The 12,507-nt window shown below is 38.3% G+C and overlaps 2 pseudogenes; both read left to right on the top strand.

The window, feature by feature from the left end:
• Positions 1-4,744: 4,744 nt before the first annotated feature.
• On the top strand, positions 4,745-7,489 carry LOC150001986 (general vesicular transport factor p115 pseudogene; annotated as a pseudogene).
• A 185-nt stretch (positions 7,490-7,674) lies between these two features.
• LOC150001987 (general vesicular transport factor p115-like) lies at positions 7,675-12,273 on the top strand (annotated as a pseudogene).
• The last annotated feature ends 234 nt before the right edge of the window (positions 12,274-12,507 follow it).

The raw sequence follows: 12,507 nt of genomic DNA on the forward strand, positions 1-12,507 counted from the left end.
AAATGGAACTACATCAAACTAAAAAGTTTTTGAAGAGCAAAAGAACCCATCAACAAAACAAAAAGATAACCTACTGAATTAAAGAAGAAATTTATCAATGATACATGCGATTAGGTTATTAATATCCAAAATTTATAAACAACTCATACAACTCAATACCAATTAAAATGGGCAGAGGGTCTGCCTAGACCTTCACCAAAGAGGACATACAGATGATTAATAAACATATGAAAAGATGGTGATGTTCAATAATCATCAGAGAAATGCTAATTAAAACCAAAATGATATATTACCTCACAACTGTCAAAATAGCTACCATCGAGAAACCAACAAATAAAAACATGTGTTGGCAAGTACGTAGACAAAAGGGAATGCCTGTGCACTGTTGGTGGGAATTCAGATTGGTATAGTCACTATGGAGAAGTATATATATTCCTCAAAAAATTAAAAATGGAGCTGCGTTTTTACCCAAAAATTCTACTTCTGGATGTACACACACACACACACACACACACACACAGAGGAATATTGCTTGGCCATAAAAAGAATGGAATGTTACCATTTGCAACATCATGGACAGACCTAGAGGGTAATATGCTAAATGAAAATGAAGTCAGACAGTGAAAGATATATACCATATGATTACACTTATACTTGGAATCTAAAGAGCAAAATAGACACAGACTCATAAACAACAGACTTGGTTGCCTGGGGGAGGAGGGTTAGGAGTCTGAGTGAAAAAGTTGAAGCAATAAAGGAATTCAAATTGGCAGTCACAAAATAGTCATGGAGATGTAAAATACAGCATAGAAAATATAGTCAATAATATTTTAATAACTATGTACAGTGCCAGGTGGGTAGTTGAAAGATTGGGGAAAACCAATTTGTAGAGTATATGGTTATCTAACCACTATGTTGTACACCTGAAACTAATACAAGCTTAATATAAACTGAAATTGAAAATTAAAAAAAGAAATAAAGATAATGATAACACATAGCATGATGAACTATCAATGAGTTTAAATATAGCTGCCACAATCTATTCCTAAATAACACTGTTATATTTAAGTAGTAGATTTTTGTATCTGGATAAATGTAACTGAATGTTTAGCTGTTACATCAATATCTATAAAGACTGAACTTGATCTTATTCATTTAACATTCCATAGCCCATTAAACTCTACTTGGAGTAGTACAAATGTTCATATCTTGGTTAAAATTATTTCACTGCTTCATTTTTTCTCATTAGTCCCATAGGTTATACTTGAACTTGCTATGGTACTGACCATTTGTTCTGTCTCACTCAACTGTTTTCTAAAGCTTCCAAGGTTGCATTGATAATTCCTAGTCTTACCAGTGATGACTACAAATTAATTATTGTATCCACTTCTTAAAACTTCCTCTCTAAAATCCCTGTTATAACTCTATTCTGAGGTCCAAAAGATATAGAATATAATATTGTCATATTTCCTCGGTAATAGGGACTACCTAGTTATGACTCTTGCCGTTCTGGCAGGCAGCATCTTACTCAGCACAAATGCAAATATTCAAATGTTTATATGTGTTATATTTAAATAACTTTTAATATTTAAGAGCATTGGATTAAAAACAGGTAAGATCATACAGTTCCTTTGTAGAAAGTATAAAAACAGCTGGTTTTATATTTTCACTTCTCTCATGACAACAGTTTGAATTCTGTCCTGAGAGACTGACAGTGGCCAGATGATATAGGAAAATAGAGCTCTTATCTAAAATGTCTGCAGCAACCAACCCAATAAGGCAAACAAGAACTGCACTATTCGGCCCAGAGAAATCAGGATTTGATCAATAACTGCCAGTTTCCCTAATTTTTGCCTCTGCTTCCAACTCAGGACCACCTAGAAAAAGACACATAATTATGCTCTCCAAGTTAATTATATAAAAGTTGTTAATCTAGTTTTCCCTCCTTCTACTTCCCATGTCAATTACCTCCAATCAGAAATCAGAGCATAACTGGAGTCTTCCTTTTTTTTTTTTTTCACTATTTCACTATAAAGCTTTCCTAAACCCTGGATGCTTCTGAGTCTTTGACTGCAAGTGATGGTTTCTGACACCTATAGTGTAGCAAGCTCTGAATAAATAGCCTCTGTTCTCTTTAAGGTTGTTTTCATTTATTTCTACAGCCCTAAAGCTGTTCTATTTTTTCGATGTCTCATGGCAAACTTGGAATTAAGATAAATGACAGAGTAGCTTTTGTTTTTACAGGAAAGTATTATCAAAGAGGTTTGTATCCACCTTAACTTATTGTTTTAATGCTTTCCAGCATTATACTAAGGTTTTTAAAGTAACAATGTAATAATATAATATGATCATTTCATTAATTGATTTAATGTGCATAGCATTAATATGAAACAAAATGTTATTGATATTCAGGTATTCTAATCAATAAGACAACTACAAGAAGCAAAATTTTTTCTAATAATTAAAAATATTAAATTAAAAGTTTAAGTATATAATAAAACTTTGGCAAAATCTTTCATACACATAGACTAGAACAAGAAAGACATTGGGTCAAAATCTGAGCAAAATTATTTTTCTTACAAATAATGGCTTTGGATAATTATTAAGTATTTATATTCCATATCTGATCTCATTTAACAGAGACACAAGTGAAAGAAAATGCAGAAAAGTGGAAATGTGAGATTTATTTCTATTTAAAACTATTTATAAACTTCAATTACATGGAACTCTGTCTTTGCTTTTTAATGTAGTTTGGATAGAAGAAAAACTTCCTTCAATTAAAGAAAATTTTCTTCTGCTTAAAATTTCACCTTAATTTTTTGTCGTACCGTCCTGCTTCCTCAGTACTGACAATGAACATGAGTAAAATGACTTCCAGATTACAGCTGAATATTAAACCACAAATTTCAATAAAATTTTGCAGCAATTAAAATGTATTTGATACCCTATGATCTCATCTATAAGAGGAACCTAATGAACAAAACAAACAAATGAGCAGAATAGAACCAGAGGCATGGAAACAAGAAACATACTGACAGTGACCAGAGGGAAAGGGGGAGGGGGATAACAAGGGAAAGAAGGGGAAGGGTCTAGTCAAGGAACAAGTATAAAAGACTTATGGACATGGACAACAGGGTGGGGATTGACTGTGGGGGGTGCGGCAAGGGAGAGCAACACAGAGTAAAAATTGGGACAACTGTAACAGAACAACAATAAAAACACAAGAAAAAAAATAAAAAGAAATCATGGCAGATGTATTTGATAAAATAACACTGGAAAGAACCATATAAAAATGGCTAAAGAGTGGTCTGCAAATTTTAACAGGTACACAAGTCACCCCAGGGATCTGGTTAAAATGCAGATTCTGAATCAGTAGGTCTTTAATACTGCAGGAGAGTCTGCATTTCTAACAAGCCCACAGGTAATTCCAAGGCTACAAATTGCATTTTGAGTATCAAGGGCCTAGTGATGTTCAATTAAGGTGTGGGGAATAACATGCAAATATGCCTTGTAAATGTTTTAGATGGACAAAGTGAAAACTCAAGTCTTAGTCTCCTTTTCCACATATGTAGAAATTCTTACTACTTATAGGGATGATTGTAAAGATTACATAAAAAACAATTAAAGTGCCTAACTCAATACCTGGTGTACACTAAGTACATTTTGAATATTGGTCATTATTGTGGCCCTGCTTTTGAGTTGAGTTTTGATAAAATATCTAATATAAAATGGAAGTTCCCCATGTATTTAGATATTATTCTACATTTTACATGCATTATTTAATAGTTCAAACTATTACTAATCCCCATCTTATGGGTAGGAGTGTTAATCACTGAGAGGTTACCTAAGATAAAGATTGAGAGGACAGGGATTCAAATCCAGATAATTCCACACTAGAACCAAATATCTTTAGCTAATATAAAGCACCAAACTGTTGTTACATTAGACTCACATGAATCAGAGATTTAACCAGGCTTGAACTTTACTAAATAATGTCAAGGACACAATAAGAGGACTCACACAAAGTAAAAATACCAATAACTGCTCCTGTTTCTTTTCATGTTGGATAAGACTTCCTGGCCCTGACTACATGAAGTTTCTAAATGAGTTTCACGAAATCACCTCACAAAAGGCTAGAGTATAAAATGTCTCCATTTTGTATCCCAGAGAGTTATTACAACACCAATGTGATATTCTGTGAATGCTGGTAGATGTAGAGTAACCCTTTAAAGACATCCTGCTTAGAGACATGTGTTACCTGTTCAAAGATAAAGTCTCTTTCTCCTGGGCAAATATCATGAGTTTGTTTATCAAAAGGTCAAGTTAAAAAGGATATTAGTACAGGTAACATGTTTATTCCCCATCACATGCCTCCTCAAATTCAACTCTTCAACCAACAGTGAAAGAAAGAAATGGATCAGAGGCCAGATACTTTAAAACATTTTTCAAACCTTTAACCAATAGGCAACAGAGCCATTCAAGGGTTTACAGCACATCTGTTTACTTTGAAAAACTAGCTCCTTAATAAATGAGGGTGACAATACAATTTGAAAATGCAGCAGCAGGGTGCTCATGGTTTTAGAGGGCTGGAGTGGCCTCCAAGTAGAAGGCAGTGGTGGCCATGGAGTGCAGAGTGCGGGTGTGGGGGCCAAGTCCTGCAGAGGGCTGAGGAAGTTCTCTTTTCTTTCCCAATCAAGTTGGTAGGGCAGGTGGCTAAATGCAAGATAAATATCTTCTATAAGTAATGTGAGGTCAGAGTGCAGGACCCCAGAACACAGAGCCTAGATTATTCAAAAGCATTGTGACAGAGCAGCTTTGTCTACTTTACTGGATGATGGAATAAATGCTGTGTGTGCTCTCAAATAATTATCTAAGAAATATAGCTTGGAAGTGAATATTCAAGGTAGAGAACATGATATCTATGTTCTACAAATAGATAGTTTGGATTCTTAAATTATAGTTTATTCCTTAAACACACTATATGATATCTAATGATGACTAAGAAGAAAAAGAAGAAAATTTCACAAGATGGAGATAAGGTTTGGGAAGCCAGTTTACAAAAATATTCATTAAGCGGCAAGAAAATGTTATTTTCTTGTTATCTTTAGGGGCAAGTTTGATATCCATGATCATTGTCCTGTTGTAAAGCTTCTTACTTCTGGTTTAAAACACTTAAGACCTCAGGGATAGCAAATTATTTTAATCATTCCCATGGGTGTTTCAAGATTGATGGACTTATTAGTGGATTCCAGGGAAGTTACAGGTAACGATGTTGTCTTATTACTGTAGCCACTAACAGGATGTAATGGGCCAATCCAGGAAGTTGTAGCTTTAAAAATGCTTTTTTTTAAAGTATATGTTATTGATTATGTTGTTACAGTAGTTGCAATTTTTTCCCCTTTGCTCCCCTCTTCCCAGTACCCACGTTCCCTCCAGCAATCCCAACCCCCTTAGTTTATGTCCATGGGTCCTGCATATATGTTCTTTGGCTTTATCCTTTCCTATATTATTCTTAACATCCCCCTGTCTATTTTGTACAACTCAATTATGCTTCTTAGTCCCTGCATCATTTCCCCATTTCTCCCCCTCCCCCCTCCCAGCTGATAGTCCTCCAAGTGATTCCCATACCTATGATTCTGTTCCTATTCTGGTTTGCTTAGTTGGATCTTGTTTTTATTTTTTAGGTTTAGTTGTTGATAGCTGTGAGTTTGCTGTCATTTTAGTGTTCATAGTTTTGATCTTCTTTTTCTTAAGTAGGTCCCTTTGACATTTCATATAATAATGACTTGGTGATGATGAACTCCTTTAGCTTTAGCTTGTCTGAGAAGCATTTCATCTACCCTTCCATTCTAAATGAGAGCTTTGCTGGATAGAGTAATCTTGGTTGTAGGCTGCTTTTCATCACATTCAATACTGCTTGCCAGTCCCTTCCTGTCTGCAAAGGGCCCTCTGAAAAATCAGCTGATAGTCCTATAGGCACCCCGCTGTAGGCAACTCTCCGCCTCTCTCTTGCTACCCCTAGGACTCTCTCTTTATCTTTCACCTCTGGCATCTTGATCATGATGCATCCTGGTGTGGTTCCTTCTGGGTCCAGCTCACCCGGGACTCTCTGTGCTTCCCGGACCTGTATGTCCATCTCCTTTGCAAAATCTGGGAAGTTTTCTCATTTCTTTCAACTATTGCTTCCTCATTCTGCACTGGTTGACTGTTATTTTATTCCTTATGTTCCAAATCATTGATTTGAACCCTAGTTCCTTTCCCTTCACCATTGGTTTTATGTGGATATTCTTTTGTTTCACATAGGATAGCCTTCACTTCTCTTATGTGCATGCCATACTCAAGCAGATCTGTCAAGCCTGTGAGCATCTTTATCACCAGTGTTTTGAATTCTGCATCTGTTAGGCTGTCTATCTCCTCATCTGTTAGGTTGGCTATCTCCTCATCACTTAGTTCTCCCACTGGAACCTTGATCCATTCCCCCTTTTGGGCTATATTTCTCTATTTCCTTATTCTGACAGGCTCCTCTGTTTGTTTGCCTCCGCATCCCAGGTAGAGCTGTCCCTCTTGTTAAATTATAAGGGGTGGAGCCCTAGGAATTCATCAGTACAAGGTGACCTGTTTCACAACATTGTGGTGCTGTATGTGGGGGAGGGGTCCCAGAGGGAACAATGCCGCCTGCCCAGCACTCGCCCCTTTTCAGGCAACTTCCCCACTTCCTCACTGGACTGGCACCCCGTCTAGCTGCTGTCTTGGCCATTGTTCCCAGAGTGGGTGAGTCTGCGGACATTCTAGGACCATGGGGTCTTTTAAACAAATGGATTCTGCTGAAACCTGCAGTTTCAGCCTCCACCTCAACCCCCACTGGTTGGCACAATCAGAAGCAATGAGGCTTGGTTTTCTTCAGTGCTGAGACTGTGAGCTGCGATGTCCAGTGAGGAGCTGGGAACGCTCCCCAGGTGTCAGTTCTGATTTTTTAAAACTGTGACTGCGCTTTCTGCCTGCCTGCCACTGCTGCCACTGTTGCCACCACATCACATACTCTCCGCCCTGGCTCGGCCACTCCTACCTGTCTGGATGAGTATTTCTTCTTTATATCTTTGTTTGCTGGACTTCCATGCAGTTTGATTTCCTGGAAATTCTGGTTATTTCTAGTTTTGAGGTAGTTGTATACCTTCTTAGCTGAGGAGAGAGACACAGCGTGTCTGTATACACCGCCATCTTGGCCAGAAGTAAAAATGCTTTTGAAAGACACTGAACATTATTATAAAGGAGGGTAACAGTGATGAAGATAGAGTAGTAGAAGATTGTCTGATTTTGCACCAAAATTTGTTTAAAACACAATTCCAATCAAAGTTTTCTGAAGGAAGGTTCATATAGTTGTTGGTGGAAATCAAGTCTCTGGGTATGGGCACTTCATGCCCCCCTGTCCAGGTGTACTGTGACTCAGATAAGTAAGCTGGACTTGCTAACACCAGCAGCTGCAAGCTAGCTGCAAGCTGTTTCAGGCCACTGAGCTATGGTATCCTGAGGACAAAGAGACTTTGCTGAGCACTCCATTACTCCCTTGTCCTATCATCTTGTTTGAAACTTAGCCTTAAGGACTTACAGTTCTGTTTTGTACCTAAGTAGTTAATGTTTGAACCCCAGTATCCTGTTTCCTCCTTAAGCGATAGGATGTGTATCCTGTAATTGCCACCCTCAGATTTCAATAAAAGGAAGGTGCTTGCTCTGCTCAGTGCTGACTTGCCTGAGCGTGCAGCAGCCCTTCAACCGTCCCATTATGTCTGCTGGAATTACTTCCGTGCCCTCGACCACAAAGTACTACAACATCTGGCACCCGAACAGGGACTGAAGGTGAGACCCGGGAACAGATAGAACCGAGAAGGGTATTTGGTTGTGCGGAGTCTGCAAGCCTCTTGGCATTACGAGTCGGAGTCATGGGGAACTTGCCCTCACTAGAGGAAGAAAATGAGATCCTCACAAAATAAAGAGCACAGAAAACTAAAGCTTAAAGTGGAACCCCAAGAGAAAGCCACAGAAGGTCTCAAATTAAAGTCAAACAAAGTGCTCTTGTTAATTTACTTGTACAGGTTAAAAAGCACTGTTATTGTGTTCTTTAAAAAGAAAAAATCAGTTATCAAAGGTGTAAAACAAGTTGGTAAAGCTCTTAGAGGAGCTCATCAAACTGGTCATCCTATAGCAGGCAAAACATAGGCTGCTTTTAACCAGGTCACTGTAGCCTAACAACCATTTCAATCGGACTTTGAACTGCTTGGCAAGGAGAAGCAACTGCCTTCTCAAATTTATAATCAGCTTGAAACAGCTTACAGCTAGCTTGCAGCTGCCAGCGTTAGCAAGTCCAGCTTGCTTATCTGAGTTACAAAGCACCTGGACAGAGGGGCATGAAGTGCCCCTACTCAGAGACTTGAATTCCACCAACATATAGTCAATGAATGAAACCTTGAATTGAAATTGGATATGAAAGTTCTGAATGGTGAACAGAAAGTAACGGACCTGCACATAATGCTACATCTTGTTCATGCCCTGATATCTCCCACCAACCCTCCTGGGGTTACCAGTAGCTGCCAGAAAGTTATGTTCCAGTGAAGTTTATTGCAACAGCTTTATACTATCTTATTGGATACTGCAGTTTCTGCTGAAGAGAAGGAGAAGAAAACATTAGAACAGCATGATAGTGTTGTGATTCCCTACAAAAATGTGATTCGAGAGACAGATCTACGACTTGAGGAATTAAAGCAGCAGATTTCTATATTAAAATGTCAAAACAAACAGCTTCAGACAGCAGTCACACAGCAAGTATCTCACATTCAGCAATACAAAGATCAGTATAATCTCCTTAAAGTACAGTGAGGAAAAGACAATCAGCATTGAGGTTCTTACAGTGATGGGACTCAAGTCAATGGCATTGAGCCAGAAGAAAATGAGAGGTAGTGAAAGGAAATAGAAGGCTTAAAATAAGTAAAAGTCAAGAGCTCCTCCATTACAGATATGAATGTGCTACTGTTAAATACTGTACAGATTTAGAGTATAAAAGAATGAGATAAATCTTCAGATGTAATAAGACATATTGTTCAATGAACAAAACAAATTACTCAAGAATACATAGAGTATTAAACCATTTATTTAAAAAGGGCAAAAACATAAAACAAATCTGTATGTAAAAGTGTCTGGAAGTATTCATGAAAAACAGATAATAGTGATTGTAGTAAAAATTTGAGGATGAGAGGGGAATTATATTTAAGGGGTCTTACATGTAATTAATTTATGTGTAATTTAAAAAATTAACAAGAATGTATTCCTGAATTTATGAATTACTTGTATAATAAAAAATAAACTTAAAAAGCCTTTTCAATGATAGGAGAAAAAAGTAATTAGGAACTTTTACAAAGCCAATTGGATGAAAAGAACTCTTTAATTAAAAATTTGAGAAAATAAAATAGACTTCTGGCCAAGATGGATGTGTAGACAGACATGCTACATCTCCCTCAACATCTAAGAAGAAATACAACTACCTCAAAACTAGAGACAACCAGAAGTTCCAGAAAATCAAACTGCATGGAAGTCTAGCAAACAAAGATATAAAGAAGAAATACTCATCCAGACAGGTAGAAGGGGCAGAGCTGGGGCGGAGAGGACACGGTGTGGTGGTGGCAGCAGTGATGGCAGCAGCCGTGGCAGTGACAGGCAAGCAGAAAGTGCAGTCACAAGTTTTAAAAAGTCAGGAGGGACACCTGGGAAGTGTTTCCAGCTCCTCCCCGACCTCGAAGCTCACAGTCCCAGCACTGGGGATAATCAAGCCTCATTGCTTCTGACTATGCAGACCAGTAGGGGTTAGGGTGGAGGCAGAAAGTGCCAGTCTCTCAGCAGAGTCCACTTGTTTAAAGAGCCCCCAGGATCCTAGAACATCTGCAGACCCACCCACTCTGGGAACGACGGCCAAAGCAACAGCTAGAGGGGTGCCAGTCTGGTGCGGAAGTGGGAGAGGTGTCTATAAAAGGGGCAAGTGCTGGGCAGGTGGCATTTTTCCCTATCAGACCCCTTCCCACATAGAGCGCCACAATGTGGTGAAACAGGTCGCCCTGTACTGATGAAACCCTAAGGCTCCGCCCATTATAACATAACAGGAGTGACAGCTCTACCTGGGATGCGGAGGCAAACAAACAGAGGAGCCTGTCAGAATAAGGAAATAGAGAAATATAGCCCAAAAGGGGGAATGGATCAAGGTTCCAGTGGGAGAACTAAGTGATGAGGAGATAGCCAACCTAACAGATGAGGAGATAGACAGCCTAACAGATGCAGAATTCAAAACACTGGTGATAAAGATGCTCACAGGCTTGACAGATCTGCTTGAGTATGGCATGCACATAAGAGAAGTGAAGGCTATCCTATGTGAAACAAAAGAATATCCACGTAAAACCAATGGTGAAGGGAAAGGAACTAGGGTTCAAATCAATGATTTGGAACATAAGGAATAAAATAACAGTCAACCAGTGCAGAATGAGGAAGCAATAGTTGAAAGAAATGAGAAAACTTCCCAGATTTTGCAAAGGAGATGGATATACAGGTCCGGGAAGCACAGAGAGTCCCGGGTGAGCTGGACCCAGAAGGAACCACACCAGGATGCATCATGATCAAGATGCCAGAGGTGAAAGATAAAGAGAGAGTCCTAGGGGTAGCAAGAGAGAGGCGGAGAGTTGCCTACAGCGGGGTGCCTATAGGACTATCAGCTGATTTTTCAGAGGGCACTTTGCAGACAGGAAGGGACTGGCAAGCAGTATTGAATGTGATGAAAAGCAGCCTACAACCAAGATTACTCTATCCAGCAAAGCTCTCATTTAGAATGGAAGGGCAGATGAAATGCTTCTCAGACAAGCTAAAGCTAAAGGAGTTCATCATCACCAAGTCATTATTATATGAAATGTCAAAGGGACCTACTTAAGAAAAAGAAGATCAAAACTATGAACACTAAAATGACAGCAAACTCACAGCTATCAACAACTAAACCTAAAAAATAAAAACAAGATCCAACTAAGCAAACCAGAATAGGAACAGAATCATAGGTATGGGAATCACTTGGAGGACTATCAGCTGGGAGGGGGGAGGGGAAGAAATGGGGAAATGGTGCAGGGACTAAGAAGCATAATTGAGTTGTACAAAATAGGGGGATGTTAAGAATAATATAGGAAAGGATAAAGCCAAAGAACGTATATGCAGGACCCATGGACATAAACTAAGGGGGTTGGGATTGCTGGAGGGAACGTGGGTACTGGGAAGAGGGGAGTAAAGGGGAAAAAATTGCAACTACTGTAACAACATAGTCAATAATATATACTTAAAAATAAAAAATCAAAAAAGATGATCAAAATAGATGAAGAAAAAACAATTATATGCTGCTTCTGTAGAAGAGGAAAAAATATTTTCTTTCTACTCTTCTAGGTTTTAAGCTGAGTCTCCATAATAAAAGAGATTAACAAGAGAAAAAAAAAAATGAAATCTTCCCTGCCTGGCGTAGCTCAGTGGATTGATTGCTGGCCTGCAAACTAAAAGAACTCCAGTTCAAGTCCCAGTCGGGGAACATGCCTGGTTTGCCTTCCGAGAGGCAACCCATCAATGTTTCTTTTTCACTCACACATTGATGTTTCTCTACCTCTCTTTCTTTCTCTCTTCCACTCTCTCTAAAAATAAATAAATAAAATCTTTAAAAAAAAAAAAAAACAGCCTAAACATCCCCAGATAGAAATGAAGCAACAGCTTTAGCTAGAGATTCTGAACAAATTGCAGAATTAAAACAGGAACTGGCAACATTAAAGTCTCAGTTAAATTCACAATTTGTGGAGATCACCAAAGTACAGAAAAGCAGGAGCTGTTACAGAAAATAAAAGCACATGTACAATCAGTTCCTGTACCAGGAAAGAGTAAAACTGTAATAGCTGCAAAAACTACTGTTGTGGAAGGAAGCCTGCCAGCATTATTACAAGAGACTAAAGAATAAAATAAAAGCTTTGTTTGAGGAAAGAACTGCCATTAAAGAGCAGCTGGACTCATCTAACAGTATCACTGCCATTTTACAAAATGAGAAAAACCAGCTTGAGGTGAACATTACAAATTCAAAAAAAAAAAAAAAAGAACGAGGTCATCTCTGCACAAAGAACTTGGTAATCCAGATGAAAAAGAGGAAGAACTTGAATCCACAGACCAAGATGATAAGGATGATGGCACAAAGATGATGACAAGGACCAGGGTGATATCTAGTATTAAAATCTCTAGAATGATAGAGATCATTTTGTAACTCCGAGCATGGAGTCTTAAGACAGTGCTTGTGTATGCCTCCACAGAAAATAAAACTTAACAAACCAAGAGGAAACATTCACTAATGAGACTATTGATGTATTTTTTTAAACAATGTTACCCATGTTGAAAATCCATAAAACCCTAACTTTATGTAGAACATGTGTATTTTATTGATATTCATCTGAACTGTCTCAA

The sequence above is a fragment of the Furipterus horrens genome, unplaced genomic scaffold, assembly GCF_987537825.1.
Source record: "Furipterus horrens unplaced genomic scaffold, mFurHor1.1.pri manual_scaffold_9, whole genome shotgun sequence".
NCBI lineage: Eukaryota > Metazoa > Chordata > Mammalia > Chiroptera > Furipteridae > Furipterus > Furipterus horrens.